The sequence below is a fragment of the Bacillus rossius genome, chromosome 1 (genome assembly GCF_032445375.1).
Source record: "Bacillus rossius redtenbacheri isolate Brsri chromosome 1, Brsri_v3, whole genome shotgun sequence".
Taxonomy (NCBI): domain Eukaryota; kingdom Metazoa; phylum Arthropoda; class Insecta; order Phasmatodea; family Bacillidae; genus Bacillus; species Bacillus rossius.
In genome coordinates, this window is record NC_086330.1 from 174,908,353 (window position 1) to 174,929,465 (window position 21,113).

General features: G+C 38.1%; 1 protein-coding gene across 1 annotated transcript in view; it reads right to left on the reverse strand.

Moving 5' to 3' along the window:
• Window positions 1-21,113, reverse strand: part of LOC134529671 (inhibitory POU protein-like) — a 134,252-nt gene that overhangs the window by 16,679 nt on the left and 96,460 nt on the right. The window lies entirely within an intron of this gene.

Sequence of the window (21,113 nt, forward strand, 5' to 3'; positions counted from 1 at the left end):
GTAAACAACCGCGGCGACAGGGTGGCGCCTCAGCCAGGCAGCCGACTGCGAGTGCAAATACAGGCACGATCCCTGCGCCACAGAACCCTGCCCCTCAGGCAAAGAAAGTACAGGTAAAACCCCTGTTTGTGTTTGTAGACCAAGGCCACAGCTACCCGGTCATCAAAGCTGCACTGGACGCAGCTCTTCATATGACATGGACGTGCGTAAGTCGAGGCCACGATCAATTAATGATCCACACTGCCACGATAGAGGACTACCATCGTGCAGTACAGGCATTAGAGCAGGCAGGTGTGCAGCATTCTGTTCTACTGCAGCCAGACGAGATCCTTAATAAATTCGTCTTTTGTCGGGTGCGCAGCAGCATCGACAAAGAATTTATCCAGGCAGAGTTCGTAAAAATGGGCCTGCCCGTACAGAACTTCTGGTTCCTATGCAACAGGCAAACCAGGCGCCCAATAAATAAACTTGTGGTCGAGCTCCCGAAGGCCGTAAACTCAGAGAGGATTTACGCCATAAAAACATTCTGTAACCTCAGCATTCGTGTCGAGGACTACCGCCACCCGAAAGGTCCCATGCAGTGTGGCAACTGCCAGCGTTTTGGGCATCCCACGAAAGGCTGCAGAGCATCTCCTGTGTGCCGCTGGTGCAGCAAGGGCCATAAAACAGAGAATTGCCCCGAGGGAGGGGACAGGAACAAGGCAAAGTGCGCGAGCTGCAAGGGCCCGCACTGCGCCAACTACAGAGGGTGCCAGGCTTACAAGCGTGAAAACTGGTGCTATCTCCCGCAGGAGGAACGCAAGGAAAGGGAGCTGCAGTCAAAGCGTGCAATTCGCGAAAACAAGCGAGCTGCAGCTGCGGCGCAAACACACTTTCAGTCACAACAAGCTGGCTCGCCCAGCTACCAGCCCCAGCCCCCCAGACAGGTATGGCGCGGCCCCAGCTGCCCTGCTCCTCAACAGTGGCAGAGCCCCAACCAGTACTCGGTGCTGGACGACAGGTACGAGTTGGAATACCCTGTTGTGGCCAACTCTTGGAGGCCCAGAGGGCAGCCACAGCCCCAGAGAGCCCCGAAAAAACACCATTCGGGACATAAAAATGGAAAGGGGAAGAGGGCCCCGGAGGAACAGCCTGCTCCAAGGCAGGTACAGCCTGCCCCGCAGCACCCCGCCCCCACTCCCCCCATCGCACCACGCACGAAGCCAATCCCAGTGGCGCCCCGGGTGAATCACGAGCACGAGGACACTGGAATGCAGATCGAGTCAGCGCCTGCAGTGTTGCCAACTGCTCCGCTGCAGCCCAGCTCCACTCGTAAGCCAGGTCCCGACCCTAAGGCATTTCTAAAGGTCGTGGGCCAGTCCAAAACATTTATTGAGGACCCAAACCTGTCCCAGGCCCTTGAGCCAATGTGCCAACTCATGGCCATCTGGTGCGACGCGGCCATGTCCCTTGAGGAAAAGATACAAGCCACCATGGGCTTCGTGCAGACACTAGCGGCCAGCTTCAATGCCGCACACCCCTAATTTAGGTCCTGTCGCGAACACTAATCCCGTAGACAGTAGTTTAGGTACCATCCTCTACTGGAATGCACGAGGAATTAGAAACAAAATAATCGAGTTTACAGATCATTTACTAAAATATAAGATTAAAATCGCGGCCATCAATGAGACTCACCTAATACCAACAAATAGATTAACGATATCAAACTATAATGTTTACAGGCGCGACCGTGACACCAGAAGTGGAGGGGTGGCCTTAGTGGTCCACAGAAGCATTAGGCACACAGAATTTTATTTACCTGCATTTAATGAATTAGAAACTGTTGCAATAAATATTAAAATCAACAACCAACACATAGTACTTATTTCCATGTATGCACGGCCGGGTAGGTCTCTCACTTTGAATGAGCTGGACATATTATATGGCTCAGCTCCTGCATTTTTAGCAGTTGGCGATATTAATGCCAAGCATAAGGATTGGAACTGTCGGAGCAACACAGCCAATGGCTTCCTGCTGCAACGGCATGAGTCTAATAAAAATTATCAAGTTTATGCTCCCTCAGAGCCCACACACGATAGCGGAGCACTAAGGCAAACCCCCGACATACTAGATATCGTTTTAAATAAGAGAGTCCAAACGGGATTCGAACTCAGAGTCGTCCATGAAATGTCGTCTGACCACTTCCCAGTACATTTAATATTCGATGACGCGGACACTGACACCAATCCGCCGAGAAAAATCAAAGACTATAAAAAAGCTGACTGGCGAGGCTTTCAGACGCATCTATTAGATAACGTGCCCGCAGCCGATGCTGCCAACCTAGAAACTAAAGAAAGTATTGAAACAGCAGTAACAGAACTCACAGTAAATATACAAACTGCAATAAACTCGTGCATCCCAGAAAAGGAGGTTAAGTTTAAGCAGGGAGAGCTGCCGGCATACATAAGGGACTTAATATCACAGAAAAGTAGACTAAGGCGCGAACATACTAGGCGTAGACAGCGTGACATTAAAGCACGTATTAATGAATTACAAAGAATAATTTCCGATGAGATAACTCTGTGGAGGGACAGCCAATGGGAGGCGAAAGTCTCCCAGCTCCGGGTGCAAGATGGTAGCACCTGGAGTATGACAAAGCGGTTCCTCCACAAGACAGATAAAATTCCTCCATTACAAACCCATACTGGAGTCGCTTATACACCAATAGATAAAGCACAGGCATTCGCGGACACATTAGAAGAAGCATTTAAACTTAATATCGAGCCCTGCGACCCAATATTTAATGCAATGATATATAGGGAATTAAGAATAAAACTAAATCAGCCTTTAACTTCAGAGCCTTATCTAACTCAATCGCAGGAAGTTAAGCAGGCTATTAAACGTATGAAACCGCGTAAAGCTCCGGGAATAGATGGCATACAGGCAGTTGTCCTTAAGAAACTGCCTGATGAAATTTTAGAGTACTTAGCTGAATTAATAAATGCCATGTTTAAATTACAATATTTCCCTTCACAATGGAAACAGGCCAACGTAATGGTATTTCATAAGCCTGGTAAAGATAAAACAATGCCACAAAACTATCGGCCAATTAGCTTACTAAGTATAATGTCAAAGGTAGCTGAGTACATAATTTTGCAACGACTCAATACTCATATTAAAGAACGCAACATATTGCCGAATGAACAATTCGGATTTCGCAGCGCGCATTCCACTACGCAACAACTAGTACGCATGACGGAAGAAATAGTAACAGCGTTTACATGGAACAGTTATAATGTAGCAACGTTTCTAGATGTAGAGAAAGCTTTTGATAGAGTCTTCCACGCAGGCTTAATCTATAAACTATACCAAGCCGATTTCCCCGACTGCTATATAAAATTATTAGCCTCGTATTTAGCCAATCGCTCGTTCAGAGTCACTACAGAGGGGGCACTGTCAGACGAGAAAGGAATCAGAGCAGGCGTTCCGCAAGGTAGCATACTGGGGCCCGTTTTATTTAACATTTACATACACGACATGCCTAAACCTGAGCATCGCCTAGTACAGTTTGGCCTATAAGCCGACGATACAGTATTGTTTAGTAGGTCACGCAACTTAAATCTTGCAACAGAAAGGCTTCAAACTGCGTTAAACTCACTAGAAAATTGGTGCACTAAATGGCGAATTAAAGTTAATCCTACAAAGTCCGAAGCCATTGTTTTTACGCGGAAACATCTTCCGCCACTAGAAAATAGGCCGCAATTAACGCTATTCAATGCAGAAATACCGCACAAAAACGTAGTAAAATATTTAGGCGTACATATGGATCGTAAATTACTATGGCACGACCATATAGAAGCAAAAAGAAAGGCGGCATTCACGAGATTAATGACACTCTAGCCAGTCATGAGTCGACGACGAGGTAGCTCAGTTAAAAACGGATTAACCATATATAACGCGCTAATTAAACCCATTATTACCTATGCGGCACCAGTGTGGGCAACAGCAGCAGAATCCCATCTGAAAAAGCTACAGAGAATACAGAACAAGAGCATTCGTATCGCGACTGAAGCACCTGTGTATTGTCCCGTCAGGGCCATGCATAGGGAGCTAAAACTCGAATTATTAAAGGATTATTATGTTAGGACTACTCAGAAATTCTATGATAAATGTAAATTAAGTGAAAATCCGTTTACTTCCTCCCTTGGCGACAAAGATCCGGATTTGCATCGGAAATATAAAATGCCGGTTTCAATCCTGGCTCACAGGCCCCACGTAGCTGCGCTGTGGTTGGCCGACTCGTCCGGCCAATGAAAATACTACTCGTGAATTAAAATGTAACTTCAAGTTAATTTATACTTAATTACAATAATAAATAGTTAGGCTACCAAACGTAGCGACAAAGAGTGTCGTACTGCATTGAACCTGCCCTCTGCCCTCGCATTCAGTGAAAGTAAACACCGATCGAGCTGGGGAGGCCGATACGAGTGGCATGCTGCTTGCTGCCGGGCATGGTAGACCTGTGGTGCGTCGCGACGATATAATTTAAAATTAGTGGTAGAAGTCGTGTCCTGTGCAGGGCCGGAACTAAGGGGGGGCATGGGGGGCATGTGCCCCGGGCGGCAAATATTAGGGGGCGGCAAAATATTAACAGTGGTTCACTAAAACAAAATGAAACTAGTCATTAAAAAAAGTTTTGAAAGTGTAGGTACATATCGCAACCAATAAGTTAGCCAAGAAATAAAGAAATTCTATTTAACTTGATTATGCATAATTTGTAAATATATTCGTACTTCAAATGCGTTACTTCACTCTAAGAAAAAAGTATTACCATAATTCGTGGTCTGGAGTAAGTAAAACCACTGCGATGAGAGCTGGCATCTCAAGGACCCGTTGCGCGGGTGATCACTTGGCTGAGCAAGATGTAGCCCTTTCTCTGATAAATACCCTCATTTTTCCAGCCCCTACACAGTCGCACCTGTATTTTCGTACCATGTGCGTCGCTGCTTGAGGACGGGAGCAGATAGCAGTTCCCGAAACGTCGCTTGTTTCTGTTTTAGAAAAAATATTGTGTTTGTTTCGTCTTTTCGTTTTGTCGTGTTATTGTCTCGTTTCAACTGTTGTGCTGAATTTTTTTGGGTTCAATATTTATGTGCTGTCATCATTTGTGGGGTTTTTATCGTTCTATTCTGTTTTGGAAAACTATTGTGTTTGTTTCGTCTTTTCGTTTTGTCGTGTTTTTGTCTCGTTTCAACCATTGTGCTGAATTTTTTTGGGTTCAATTTTTTTGTGTCGTCATCATTTGTGGGGTTTTTTCGTTCTCTTAGTACATTTTTCTTTGTTTTTCTTTGTTTGTTGACCATATTCCTGATACGGAATATTTTGTGGTGTTTATATCCTGTTGACAACAGCAATTGTTTGCTTAATTTGTGCGTTTTGTCTTTTGGTAATTTTTACTTATTTATTTTATTTTTTAGTTTTCTTCTACAGAAAAAGTGCTTAGTAATGGCGTATGTCCAAAAACTGACATCAAGTAATGTTGGAAGTCATTGACAGATTAATTATGGAACTGAGTAACTGGTTTAAGGCTTTGGAGAACATTAACAATATGTTTGGATTTTTAAGTGGTGTTCAAATTTATAAAATGGAAGTAGAAGATTTAAAAGTCGAAGCAGCAGAATTAGGAAACACAGTGAATATCTTAACAAAGAAGAATTCGTATTTGAAATTGAAAGTTTTAAGCACCATGCATTAACAGTAGACTATGAATTAAAAGATGCTACAGCATCAACAATGTTGAGCCTTATCTACAAAAATAAACTGGAAGAGGCTACATTCTAACATTAGTACTGCTCTGAAAATGTTTCTCACTCTTCCAGTTACAATTGCGTCAGGTGAAAGAAGTTTTAGTAAACTTAAACTTATTAAAAGCTATTTGAGAAGCACGATGGGCCAGCAGAGATTAACAAATCTAAGTATTATATCTATTGAACTGCTTTGATAAATTTCGATATTATTGACACTTTTGCAGCTAATCATGCTCGAAAAATTAAATTTTGAATTGAATTTCTTTGTATAGTTATGAATACAATATTATACTTAATTCAGAATAACATGTTCCTTATGTAATTTTAGTACTTAATAAACTTATTGGTAAGACATTAATTTTCACTGTTGTGCAAACAATAAACAGTACTTTGATAACAGTCTATTTCAATATAATAAAAAATGTAATTGTATTAGTTTTCCAATTGGTGTACTTTATAAATACCTAAAAGTTTCCATTATGTATAAGTGAATGGTATCATTTAAACCACCGCTTCTAACGATAAAGGGTATTTTATAATGTTGGTAAGGAGGGGGCGGCAAATTAAGCTTTGCCCCCTTAACGAATCTCCTAGTTCCGGCCCTGGTCCTGTGATACGTGTTTGCCCGGATAGTTAGTGCAAATAAACACCGATCGAGCTGGGGATGCCAATACGAGTGGCATGCTGCTTTCCGATGGGTACCACTGCTGCAGGGCATGGCTACTTAAAATTTTGAATATTTAAAACAATAATACGAGTGCTCTGTTCCCATTCGCCTGTGACTTTATATGTTGGCAGTTCTACCACTATATTTAAGTGCGTAGATATTAAGATACTAAATAAAGTAATATAATATATTAGGCTAAGAGAGAAAAATTAAAAATAATAAAAACAAAAAAAAAATCAAATAAAATACCAAAAATAAAAAAGTTTAATTCATATTAAGTTATTAGCTTTAAAATATCTTAAATAATGTGGCCTACGCTCCGCACTAGCAGAGCGTACACATAGTGAAATATGTTTTGTTTGTGTATGTTTAGTAAGTAAGGTGTTCTAATTTTCTTATTTTAGTTTAGGTGCTACTGGAGGCGGAGTGGGTGGCCCGGTGTGGCCAGCCACCACCAGGGGCGCTTGCGTCCCTGGTCAGAAGATCCAGAACTGCAGAACAACAATCAATGCGGACATTAAGTCCAAGCGCCCAAACCCCGCACGGTAGACTCTTTCTGCTCTGACCAAATCTTCTTCCTGAACCATCCTTCTTTCTCCCGTATTGAACCTGCCTGAAATTAATGCATGAAATTTGGCATCCCGCATGAAAGTGCCCAGGGTTTTCCCTGTGTCTATGCAGGTTTTACCTGGGCCCAACTAATCTAGTAGTTTAGTCTAGAGTTAAGAGTGAGGGGAGTTAGTCATGGCGCCAATCGCTGCCATGGCTGGCCAATCCCCTCCTAGCACACGATGCATGCGACCCTCTCCTTGCATGGCTAATCCCAGCATGACTAAGGCGTATAGGCTTCGGCCTGAGACGCACTTAGGTCCCTCCCTAACCCGGACCCCTCCCAAATACACTTAGTTTTAGTTAGGTTAGGAAAAAAAATAAAAATTGGTATTGGTGTTGGGACGTCAGTCTGCAGGTGGCTTCCGTGGAAGAAGGATCTATTGACATTTTTTTTTATTTTTGCTATTACTGGGTTCGAATCGAGGACTTCAAGGCGTAAGTGCGTTTTTAAAAATATTATTATGTTAAAATTTTATTAATAAATTTTTATTGTCATTTTTCTTTTTCTTTTCCAAATTTCTAGCATTCAAATGATGTTTTTTTCTCTTCAAAATGTTGGCTATAACGAAAAGTGCATAAGTGTTTTATACATTTTTTTTAATTTAATTATTTTTTTTAATTTAATTATTTTTTTATGTATATTTAAAAATTGTCCGTATTTCTAGCATTTAATTGACGGATTTTCAAGATGGCGGTCAAATCGTCATACTAACTGACAATATATATACCTTGACATAAGTGGTGGGAGGTCAGTCTGCCGGCAGCTTCCGTGGAGGAAGGATCAATCGCCATATTTTTATGTTTTGCCCTCACCGCTTTCGAACTGAGGATTCTGAGTTCCATGACGTTATTTGTTTAAAAAATATTTTTTTATTAATAAATAATTAATTAAATTTTTAAAATAAAATTTATATTTTTTTCATTATAATTGGATAGCAAATAAAGATTTTCAAGATGGCGGCCGTAACAGAAATTGCAAAAGTGATGTCATAATTCAAAATGGTTGCCATGGCATCCTAATTTCCAAGGTCATGACCTCGGCAACTAAAAGCGGCTATCTCTTATGACTTTTAGCCTCGTTCAGCATTTTGTTTTCTTTCTAAAACTAAAAGACTTTTGAGGTTTTTCGAAATCCTAATTTTTGAATTATAAAATTTTAAAAGTTTTTGTGGCTTAATTTCTTTCCAAAATACTGGAAATTTTGGTAAATTTTGGCAAAATTTGGCAAATTTTTAAGGTAAAGGTCACGGTCAAAGGTAAAATTTCAACGTCAATGTCATCCAAGATGTCCACAGTGATGTCACAATCCAAGATTGTGGTCGACACCACAGGCACCACACCCTGAACCCTGTCCCCGGAGCCACTTTTATATACTACTGGCGACTATAACGAAAATTGCAACGGTATTGGTAAATAATAAATTTTTAAATTTTTTAAAATACATTTTTATTCATTTTAATTCTATTCTGATTCTCTAGCATAATTACTGATTTTCAAGATAGCGGGCCTAACAAAAATTAAAACAGTTACATCATTATTCAAAAGGGCGGATAGTTCTAGAAAACAAAATGGTTGAACTAAAAATTTCTGAGCCAAGATGGCCGCCGTGACGTCACAAATTAAAGAACGCGTACATACACTAAATCCTCATCCTGCAGCCTGGCGTAGGAAATATATATGAACACTACTGCGAACCCATTCCTTTGGTCGAATTTGCTGTCAAATATAGGCCTGCTACCTTTATTTAGTGTACTTCTTTTATAAATGTTGCTTTGACTTGAGTATAATTTTAATTGGTTATTGTTTAATAAGCATAATATTCGACCGGTTGCGTTTATATAGGCGAGTTCCCAGACGGTGGGACTTTCAGTTTGTTACTGGCTGCGGCAGTGTAAGGATCACCTAGTTTGTCTGATATGGTGCCTAAGTCAAGTAATTATCTCTTCATGTAAACTCGATGGCATCTTTATTGTCTTTAACTTTGAACTCGATTGAAGTTAAACCATCGTCTACGGGAACCCTGACGTCAGAGTCGACGATGGTGGCACAGATCTCGTTGGCAACGTCGACGACAACACTAGAGGAGACTTCAGCTGGTGTGGTTCCACCACCAGCAGCAGAGACTTTAATTATTGCAGTGCTGGCTGCAGAGGATACCACGATGAACCACTTTTTGCCTTCGATGGCTGGAGATTCGACAAAAATTATCGAGCATCGATATTGTTACTGTGACCAGATTCTCTTAAACAACAGTAAAGTTTGATGACACGAGAAGAGAATATGTGTTAAGAATCCTCTTTGCAAATTGTTTGGCTGTGAGAAATGTCATTAAGCAGTTTACCAGAAAAGATCATATATAAACGCAATGAAGACATGCAGAGGTCATGCTGCATGGCAGAAAGTAAAGTTTTAGCTATAAAAAGATTGATTGATTCGCCTAAGAATACACCTGGAATTAGAATTACTTCATATAGGTGTCTCAGTATCCGATAAGGGTCTGAAAGTTTCGTCTTCTTGCACTAGCTACTGTGCATTGTCATTTTATTTTACCACGATTTACGAAGAAATGAGCAGAGAAAATGCATGAAGAATCCTTCTCGTACGATGTTTCGCTGAAATGAGTGCCATTTTTGGTTTACACGTAATGAAAGTTTGCGACAACATGCGAAAAATGCAGAGGTGAAGTGCGTATGCCTACAGTTGAACTCTCTGCAGACGATTTGACTCCTCGTTTTCTATTGGAGACTCGTATGAGTGCAAGGAGAATAAAATATGTCCAGCAACAACATGCGATAAGGCTGGACATGAGACTGTGTTCGGTGCATTACAAGTTAATGATAACGGATTTCATTTGGCGAAATCTATAATTTGTTGAACGTTGAATGACTATTATTATCTAAATACGTTAATTGATTCGAAATACATTTGTACTATGTCAGTCAGAACATCATCAATCACCTTACTGATGAATCAGCAAAATGTGGACCTTTAAAATATAACTTGTGGTTGGACTGTGTCTATGGCAAACCCTGTACATTTGAGGACAACGTGAAGAAGTGTGTATTCAAGACAGTGAATACTCCCATTTACAATTTCAACGTTGTGAGCAGTCTGTTAAACATAATATCAATAAACTCTGTTGGGAAGAAAAAGACTGTGTAACCACAAGAATTGGCTGAACTCTTTCTTCAGTACACCGATTGGAGCTAAGGATTAGTCAGTTAAAGCCGATGCAGTATCAAATGTTTATAAGATTTATAACTTTCGCAATTTCTGTAGTAGTATAGATAGAACTTAATAAATTGTATTTGTAAAAAAATATTGTTTTTATCGAAACTGTTAATCTTATGTAAAATTTATGTGATATTTAATTTTTTTGTATCGACCAAGAATCGAACTATGGAAATACATCGATCAAATAATAAATTAATAAGTTATTGTTTTGATAATTTTATAATTTTATTTCAAATTTATAGTTTTAAATTACAAATTTTCAAGATGGTGGTCCAAATGTCCTCATCGGCTTACTAGAGGCTGGTAGAGGAATTTAAGACTCCTATAGGACTTTATACTGTATTTTATTAAATAAGAGTTTTTTTTACATAAAATGAACATTTATTGCATAGATCAAGTAACCAAAAAAAACAGCTATTGTTTGAATAAATCAGTATATTAGATGCAGATTTTTCAAATGAATTTAAACATTTTTTCCGAATATACAGCTAAATAATTACAAATTTCCAAGATGGCACTCAAATTTTAAGATAGTGGGCGCCATCGTAATTATAAATGATAACAGCCCTCTAGTGAGTCAAATTAAACTAACATGTGTGGCAGTTCACTCTAGCAAACGAAAACAAATGGGTGAAGTGACGTCAGAGGCAATATATATGTCTTGACATTAGTGGTGAGAGGTCAATTTGTCGGTGGCTTCCGTGGAGAAAGGAAATATTGTCATTTTTTTTTTAAATTCTCTCAATGGTTTTGAACCGTGGACTCCATGATGTAAGTGCGTTTGTTAAATAATATTTTGAAAAAAAAAAATATTTGATAATTGATGTTTTTATAATTTTTTTTCTGATGTTCTAGTTAAATATTTACGGATCTTCTATATGGCAGTCATGACGTCATAATCCGAGATGGCGGAGTGTTTTATTTCATTTTTTTATTAATATTTGTTTTAAATTTTACAATTGTTTCCGATATTTCAGCATAAAAAATACGTAATTTCATAACGGTGGTCATATTGAAAATTACAACGTTCTAGAATACAAGATGGTTGCCGTAACGAAATGCGCCACGATGACGTCATACACGACCTAGATGGCGGGTGTAACGGAATGCACAACGTATCTAAAATTAAATATGGTGACTGTAACGAAATGTGCAAAGGTGGTTTAAGAAATATTAAATTATATTTTAATAGTTAAATTTTTTATTAATTTTAAAGTTTTTCTTGATTTTCTAACATAAATAAAACGGTTTTTCAAGATTGCAGGCGTAACGATGTTTGCAACAGTTACGTCATAATTCAAAATGGTGGCAATATCAGCCCAATTGTCAAGATCATGTCCTCGGTGGCTTATGGCATCTTGCTTTTAGAAATCTTAAGCAGCTTTTTAGGAATTTTCAAGCCATTAGCGTTTTTGGGGACTTAAACGGTAAATTTTCCCTCAAATGGCTATATTTCCCTCGTAGTAGAAAAAAAAAATTATTTTTCAAATTTTTTAGATTTTTTGACGGATTTTTTTCCCCCAATAAAACTGATAATTTTTTTTGGCGGGTTTTGGCGAGTTGAGGGAAAATTTTGGCAAATGTTTGTAACTTTTGAAAGTCAAGGTCAAATATTAAAATCAAGATCATCAAATATGGCCATCGTGATGTCAAAATCCAAGATGGTGAGTGGCTCCTCCGGCTCCTGCAGAAGCCAGGCGTAGGGCCCTCATTTATATACTACTTGATGTTGAAATATCTTAGACATAAATTTTTCTTCATGAGAAAAAAGAGCTATGTAAATGAATGTACTAAATACAAGACTCTTTCTCGGCATTAAAAATCTCACTGACTTTCAAAAAGACTTTAATTGGTTTTGCTCCGTTATGAGGACTTAAAAACTTTAGCCAACATTTGTAGGGGTTGTAACATTAATGATCATTTTGTTAAAATTTGCAGAAGTTAAAGACCAGATAATTACCCATATTCTTTTTCCCCTATGACATCTAAGATTCAAAGATTTGAATCTGATGTCCAAATAATCCGTTTTTTTTCTTCTTTGTGCAATTAAATGGTTGGGTAAAGTAAAGTCTATTTCATAAAAAAAATTGTCGCAAAAAAATGTTGTGTTTGTTATTTTTTTTTTTTTTCGGGAAATTAGTTATTCGGACGTCTAGTTCATCGTTACCTTAGTAAAACACTGGGTATGTTGAATCAGTGACATTTAAATAACATTCAAAACAATGAAATATTTATTAGTTCTCGCAAAACATCTAATTGATTTTGATTTTAATATGGCTGAACATTGTAGAATTTTCTGGTTTTTCTGACTCTAGATGTTTTGATTGTTTCTATATTAATTTTTGGCTGTATGTGTTATTTTTATTTTATATACATTTATTCTTTAAACATAGTGGAAAATTAAGAGATCTTTAGACTAAAACTAAAATTAAGGAACAAAAAAAACTGGTTTAAATAATGTATTGGAATATTTAATGTAAATATAATCAAATGGTAATTTGACTTGAATATTTGGTATGAGAATATTTAAAAAATTAACATTGACTCAGTTTTTTATTTCATCTTTTCTAAGTGGCATTAAATTGATTTATTTATTGTTGTGTTTAAAATTTATTTTACTTGTCAAAATGTTTTGAGGAAAAAACGTTTTATACAAAATTGTATTTTTATTATTTATACTTAATGCATATTTTCTTGTAAAAAAAGATTTCAACATTTTCTTGAGTTATTCATTAAAACAACGCGTTGAAACGATTTGACATGGCTCAAAACTAACGGCTAAGGGAAAAAAAAATCAGCTTGGCTTAGTAACCGTGGAGTAACGCATGTGACACGACCGGGTTTGCGTCGTTTATCCTAAAATATTTTGTCCTAAAGTTGTTTGTTCTAGTATCGTTTTTCCTACTCTCGTTTGCCCTACAAATGAGTGTAAAACTTTATCGACCATATAACGTCGTTTTTCCTAAAGTCGTTTGTACTGAAATAGATGTCCTAAACCGTTTGTATTCATATCGTTTGCCCTAAAATCGTTTGTCCTAAACCTTGGAGTAAATATTTATAGACACAATACCACCGTTTGTCCTAAAGTGTTTGTCCTAAAATCGTCTGTCCTAAAACTGAGAGTTAATATTTATCGATCCTATGCCGTCGTTTGTCTTAAAGTAGTTTTTCGTAAAAATGTTTTTTCCTAAAGTCGTTTTTCCTAAGTTTAGGATAAATTATTTCAGGACAAACGATGGAGATGCTCATTAATAACACACAATTATAGGAAAGAAGACGTGCACTCATGTGACCGCCCGTTATATCTGCTACGCGCCATGTTCGCTCGACCGCGCAGGGGGGGGGGGGGGGAGAGAGACGTCCTCCTGGTCGTGCGAGGCCGCGCGGGTTTCCTCGGGAAGGACATGGCCGGACAAATGAACCTGCGGGACGAGTAGGCGCCATCCCATCTGGACCACGACCACCCTCATCCCTCGACGTCCACCCCTGCGCCGAAATTGTTGTACTCCATCCTTCAAATGACCACTTTAGAGCAGCTCGCGGGGGCGGCTAATGATGAGATATGTGGCCGTTGGGACGCGCGTGGCGGCGGCGGTGCCCGGAGGCTGAATCATGTCGGAGGGAGGTGCGCCCCTGCTGTCGATTACCTCGTTACCCGGGGTCGGGCAGGGAGGGGGCTGCCCCTCGTGCTGTCTCCTGGGGGACACCACGTGACACACGCGAGGCCCCTCCGGGAGTTTGGGCCCGAGAATAGCTCCGCACGATGGCGGTCGATAGCCACGGACGTCCGCGCCACCCGAGATGACAGACGGCTTCTGTCGTTACGATCAACGCATCTCATCAACACGTCGAACCTTAAGGCACATGACGGGGCTTGAAAACTGCTCATGATCTCCGAGTGGTGTCATTTTACAAAAAAAAGAATAAATAAGACGCTAAGGGTGGACAAGTATTTATGTTTGCATATTTCATTTTGACGCTGTATTCTATACGCGTGAAATGGCTGAAACGCGTACTTTCAAAACAATTTGTAGGCATGAAACAACCGATACAGATTCTTTAAAGCATTCAAGGGACTTTTATTACCTCTTTATCGTTATTTCTCCGCATATATTGTTATTGTGATAGCTCAACCGTCATATTTGCTCTATGCACGACGAGATGACTGCGCGCCAGTCCAGAGGCGACATCATGCTAGAAGCAACAGTGAGCGTCGCACTTATCAACCCGTCTCACCGACATAGACACACCCTTAAGTAAGGTATTTTTTTGGGCACATCTACCATCATCATTTTTTTTTTTTTTCACAAAAACATTTCTTCGGTTGCAGGATCATTAGAAGCTGAACTCTACTCTAACACGACTCAAGCAAGTTTCCAATAGTGATTTCGGGAATTGATGGTGGGTGGACAATAATTTGAAACCGAGTTCTTCGGAATTCGAGTACAGTGTCTTTTCACACTGCACCTCTTCGCTATACCAAGTTCATCGCGAAATAACTAAAAAGCTACATTTGATGGTGAGATGTTAAATTACATTTTTTTTTGCTCAGAGGCTGAATACTAAACTACATAAAACATAAAATTTTGTTCTGAACCACAATTTGCTTATTACTTAGTGCTTACGTTATAAATATTTGGATAGAACCGCCAATCTTTGATGGGAATTTATGGTGCATAACAGGGATCGAGGTCACCGAAATATTTTTGGAAAAATATTTCGCCCAAGTTTATTTCTATAAACTAAATTTAAATAATCCAACGAGAAGTTCTGTCAAACTAAATTGTAACACTCTTGCGACCTAGAAGTTAAGCTTAAGGAAATGTTTGGCTGTGAGAAATGTCTCATGCAATTTCCAAGAAATGCTAAATTGCAGCAATACTTGGAGACATGCAAAGGACCTGTTGCGCGGCAGAAAATAAAGGTTTCTATACAACAGCGAATGATTGATGTGCATAAGAGTATGCCTGTTAATGGTACAATTGTAGTAATATCGACATCTGGATCAGGTCTGAAAGGCTCGTCTTCATCACCGTGGTATATTTGCAGCTACTGCGATATGACGTTTGAATTTTCTCATGATGTACGGAGACATGAGAGGAGTAATTGTAAGAATAATCCTTCTCGCATGAAGTTTCGCTGTGATGAGTGTCATGAATGGTTTACTCGAATTGATAATATGCAACGAAATACGAAAAAGTGTAAAGGAGAAGTCCGTGCGCTTACTGCTGAACTACTTCCAGAAATTTCGACTTCATGCTTTAGATTGGAGACTCGAAAGCGTACATGCAAAAATCAGATGCGCAGCAACCGATTGCTATGGCATCTGGTCATGGAACTAATCCTAAGACTGTGATCAGTGCTCTACAGGTGAATGATAATGGCTTCTACTTGGCGCAGTCTGCATTTCGTGGAACATTGAAATTCTATTATCTAAATACGTTTAGTGAGTCGAAAGACATTTGTAATTTTCTTGACGATATCAGACAGAATATAATCAATCAGCTTACTGATGACGTAGCAACAAACGGACCTTTGAAATATAACTTGTGGTTGGACTGTATATATGGAAAGCCATAGTGAAGAAGTGTGTATTCAAGACATCGGCTGCAGTAATTTACAGTTCTGACGATGTGAAGCAAACTGTTAAACATGGTATCCAGAAATTCTGTCAAGTATAGGAGGACTATGTTAGTAAAGTTTCTGGTTGGTCTATGTCTAGTATAAATCGATTGGAGCTGAGAATTAGTCATTTTGCGCCTATGCAGGGCTAAATGTTTATAAGATTGCTGGCTTTAGCAAGTGATCCTGTAGTAGAATAGAAATTATGTAATAAATATTATGTTTCTAAAATAGCTTGCGGTGTTTTATTTCTCGAACCTGACACTTTTCTGGTATTTAAATTAAATATATTTTTATTTTCGTCCATAGATCGAAACAAATATCGATTCAATATGTAAAGTACTGTGTGATTTTTTTAGGTGAATTTTGGAATTTTTGCCGAATTTATATGTAAATACATACAAATATATAATATGGCGGTCGTAATGGTTTATAGGATGATGGTACTATATGATTTTAAGCCTCTTGTAGGACTTGGATCATGATTTATTGAAATTATAATTTTTTACATAAAATTATTTTTTTTGCATCGTCCTGGGATCTAACCAAGAACAGGAATCAATATAATCAATCAATACTTTAATAAGTGAATTTTATGATGAATTTTCGAATTTTTCCCGAATTTCTAACTAAATAATAATGATTTTACAAAATGGCTGACGTAACAATAGGTGGAACAGTGTTTTTTTTAAGTAATATTTGATTAAATTTTTATTATGTAAGTCGATTGATTAATTTTTCAAAAGATTATTAAATTTTTTTCCGAATTTCTAACTTTAAATTACGGTTTTTCAAGATGATGTACATGACGTCATACTAGGTGACAAAATATATACTTTGAAAAAAATTGGTGGAGGTCTGTCTGCCTGCAGCGACCATGAGGGAAGGATTGGATGCCATTTTTTTTGCCCTCACCTGGTGCGAACAGAGGACTCCGAGCTCCATGTCGAAAGTGTATGATTTTTAAATATTTATTCAAATTTTATTATTTGAATTTTTTATAAATTTAAATTTTTTTTCATTAAATCCGGATAATAAATAAAGATTTTCAAGATGGCGGCTGAAACGGAAATTGCAACGGTGACGTCCTAATCCTAGATGACGTCAGAGGCTTATCGGAGGCTGTAGGCATGGATGCTTAAGCCTGTTTTAGGATTTTCTGTTCTTTCTAAGGCAAAAGACTTTTGAGGTTTTTCGAAATCTTAATTTTTGAATTTTTGAGGAAGAAAACAACATATTTTTCCTCAAAACGGTAATTTTTGGGTCATTTTGAGTCATTTTTTTGAGGAATTTTGAGGAATTTTTGAGTCCAAGATGGCCGCCGTGACGTCAGAGCAATTGGTCTTTGACCCGGCTCCAGCTCCACAGCCTAAAACCTGTGCCAGGACCGCCATTTATATACTACTTTTGTGGAATTCTAATGCAATTTTACTCGTCATGGTGACGACAAAGATTTTACCGTTTTAGAAGACAGTGTAGTCGATGGGTGTTCGTTGTATGAGAGGAACTTCGTTTTTCTCGAATAATATAGAGGTAGCTAATTTACTTTTTTTCAACGAAGCCTGTAATTCTGAGGTTGGATTACTGTAAATTTTTGTGCGGGATGCGGTCTATAGTACTGTGTTCCTGGGTTTCGTGTTGCTCTGAAATATTAGCGGTCATGTTGGAGGTGCATGGATTGGTTTCCTGCTGCTGTGCTGGAGGACGGAAAAGAGCTAACGAAGAATTTTCAGGCTGTGGTCACTGTAATTTTCCTTAAAACCTTTATTCCTGGGCGAGCAAGTCAGTGATTGCATTAATTGACTTAAGTCTCATACACAACGAGCCGTTTAATGCCTTGCAGACAGCCTCGAAGATTTTATTAGTTTAATTATGTCGCTGGAATTTTACTGTTAGAAAGCCTGTGATTAATATATGAATTTTTTGGCGCACTGCCAAAACTACACTTAATGCTATTAACTAAATTTACTCAACCGAAATGTTTTAGAATTTGTGCATGTCGGTGACATTATAGGAGAAATGTGCATTTTTGAGGTAGCACAGGTTGGCTTGTTTGGCAAATAAACTTATACAATTTATGATGTGATGATTTATGATTGATATCGTATTAGAGAAAGTGTCGTTAATAAAAAGAGACTGTTATTTTAATACATATTGGTTCTCAGCCAATTATAAACAATAGTCAGTGTCTTGTTATTCTTATGCCCCAACTAAGTCTATATTGAAAGGCCATAAATAGTAGTCCCTTCATTATTAGTACTCTAATGATATAAGCCACTATAATGGTTTAATGTAGCTTAATGATATATATCATTTAGCTCTGTGATAAAAAAAAATTTCATACCAAATGGAAGTGAACAGTGCTTTCGTAAGGAAATAAATAATATGGGCACTTAGGGATATATATTTAAGTAATATTTAATGAGATATTATATTTTATATATATTATATATATATATATATTTGTATTCACACTATGAACCTTTGGAAGTTAATAGAAAAAGTGGTAACTGTAGTATTGGGTGTTCAGATTTATGCTGGCATAGTTCTTATCTTGAAGGGTGTGTATTCTAGCAGTGGATTAGGTTTTGAGGTAATGTTGACAAACCTCTGTGATGTTATGGCAGTGGTGTGGCCTGTGATACCGCTCTCCAGCCCCTTACCCTTAGTTAATGTTGCACCAATTGTGGATGGTGAGTAAATAAAATATTGTAATATTGGTTGATTCTATTCGGAGAGCTCTAAATGTTAACTGTTGCTGTGCTCTCTTTGTTTATCATTTTGCATATGAGCTGTAATCGAGTCAAGTTTGTAGTTACATATCATTTGTTGTATAATGTTTGGCTTCTTTAGACATCATATTAAATTTGTCATAAATGAACCTATTTTTTTTACATCTCGAGTTACCTTGCCCCCTTTATTCCCCTTGATAAGCGGTGAATGGAGAGTAGGGTATTCAAATCATTTATATTTAATTGCTAAGTTTTGTTCGCTTTGAGGCATATAGTATCATAATTATCAATGACAAATTCCTCTTCAGTTTCCAAACAGGAAATCATAGAAATGCGTGTGATATTGAAGGTTATTTGTGTATTTATTAAATACATTTAAAAATTCTTCTACCTGTTTTTACTTAATGACGAAATAAAACATTCAGTTGGCTATACATAGATACCCACCAAATTTCAACTAAATCCACTCAGTGGTTCAACAATTATCGTTGGACAAATTCACAGTCATGCATACAAATTAATGTCAAAAGGTCTATTTGATTGTTAACACCTCGCTTCGCTCGGTAGATTATTTTTACTACTGATTAAGGTTTTGCAATTGATATTGAAATTACGCATGACAGACAGAAAATGAAGTTCTGATGATAGGTAAGTAGGCATTGCTATTTTTTTTTTCGTTACATGACAAAACTTGCAGGGACGTAACTAGACTAGCTTCCACCCGGGGCAAGAACTCACCTAGATGCCCCCAATCCCCATTTTTTGGACCGACCAAACCAAAACTTTTCCCGACGAAACCTTATATCGTCACCACATATTAATCCCACTAAACTATTTTCAAATTTTTTGATTCGACCTAGATAGCAAATAAATATATTTATTTGTAATTACTGAAATTTTATAACATTGCAAGTTGGATAGCGCGCAAAAAAAAAAAACGAGATTTTAAATATCTGGCGATGAACATGTGTGTACCATTCAATACAAATAATTCAGTTAATCTGCCCTAAAATAATTATATGCCTTTTAACTTTACGATATTACAATATAGATAGAGAAAAAAATTCTCTGCCAGTTTAGCGGCCCCCCCCCCCCCCCAAAATTCCGGCGCCCGGGGCACAAGCCTCGTCTGCCCCCTCCAGTAGCTAGTTACTAGTGGGTTTCCCATCTAGTTGCTAGTTACTAGAGGGTGTCTCATCTAGTTGCTTGTTACTAGTGGATGTCCCATCTAGTTGCTTGTTACTAGTGGGTGTCCCATCTAGTTGCTAGTTACTAGAGGGTGTCCCATATATTTGCTTGTTACTAGTGGATGTCCCATCTAGTTGCTTGTTACTAGTGGGTGTCCCATCTAGTTGCTAGTTACTAGAGGGTGTCCCATATGGTTGCTTGTTACTAGTGGATGTCCCATCTAGTTGCTTGTTACTAGTGGGTGTCACATCTAGTTGCTAGTTACTAGAGGGGTAGTTTCAGAACCGGGAAATTTTCATACTAGTCTTTAGCGAAACCGAGAATTCCCGGTACTATAAGTAACTAGGTAGCTTTTTTTAAATTAATGGTGCAGCAGTCGGTGACTAAGGTAGTTATATATAATTTTGAATTATTTAACCAGTTTTTGGGGCAAAAAGTTAAAATATAAACATTTTTGTTACTTTTTTTACTGCAAACATTATCTACTAACGTGAAAAAATCACTTTAATATCAGTATAAATCTCTATCTTTAACTTTAGTGGGGGAAAAAAATTAACCAAATATTTATTTTAACGCATGCATAATTAAATAATTATTAACTTAAAAAAATATTCTCTTCAGAACAAACCTTAAAGAAAAAATATAGTTATAACGATTTTGGCGCAACAACCACAGGCACACAAACAGCAGTTTGAACACCGATTGGCAACTAAGGCCTGTTTCATACATATGCGGTTCCATTCGGTTCGGTTACAACCGAAAACGAATGAAACCCGTCACACATACACGGTTCTCACACGGATAATATTAAATTTCCTCAAAATCGCGGCGAATTTACCAAGTGTCCTAATGTACTACATCTCATATTCCATAAAAATGAATTTTTCAATTCCTACCGAATTCCATTTGTTTAGTGACGTCAAATTCATCAAAGTCCTTGAAAATTGTAATACAAACGTCTCCCATGCTTCCTGCGTCTTAAATTTATCGTTATATTTTTCACATGTTTTGTTCCACAGCACTGCAGAAATCAAACGATCCATATCAGCTTCAGGTAAACGGCACATATTTCTCAGAAAAACTGCGACACTTTCAAAAAATAGATATCCACTCGCTATCAGGAAAAAAAAAACTGAAAAGCGCGTTTGTATACGCGTTGATTACTCTCTGTTCCTTGGACACGTGTTCGTACCACGCAGAAACCTGTAGTAACCGGTTCGAGTTGATGGAAAATTCTGTGCTCTGCTGTTTCTAATAGGTACTTGTCGGCAG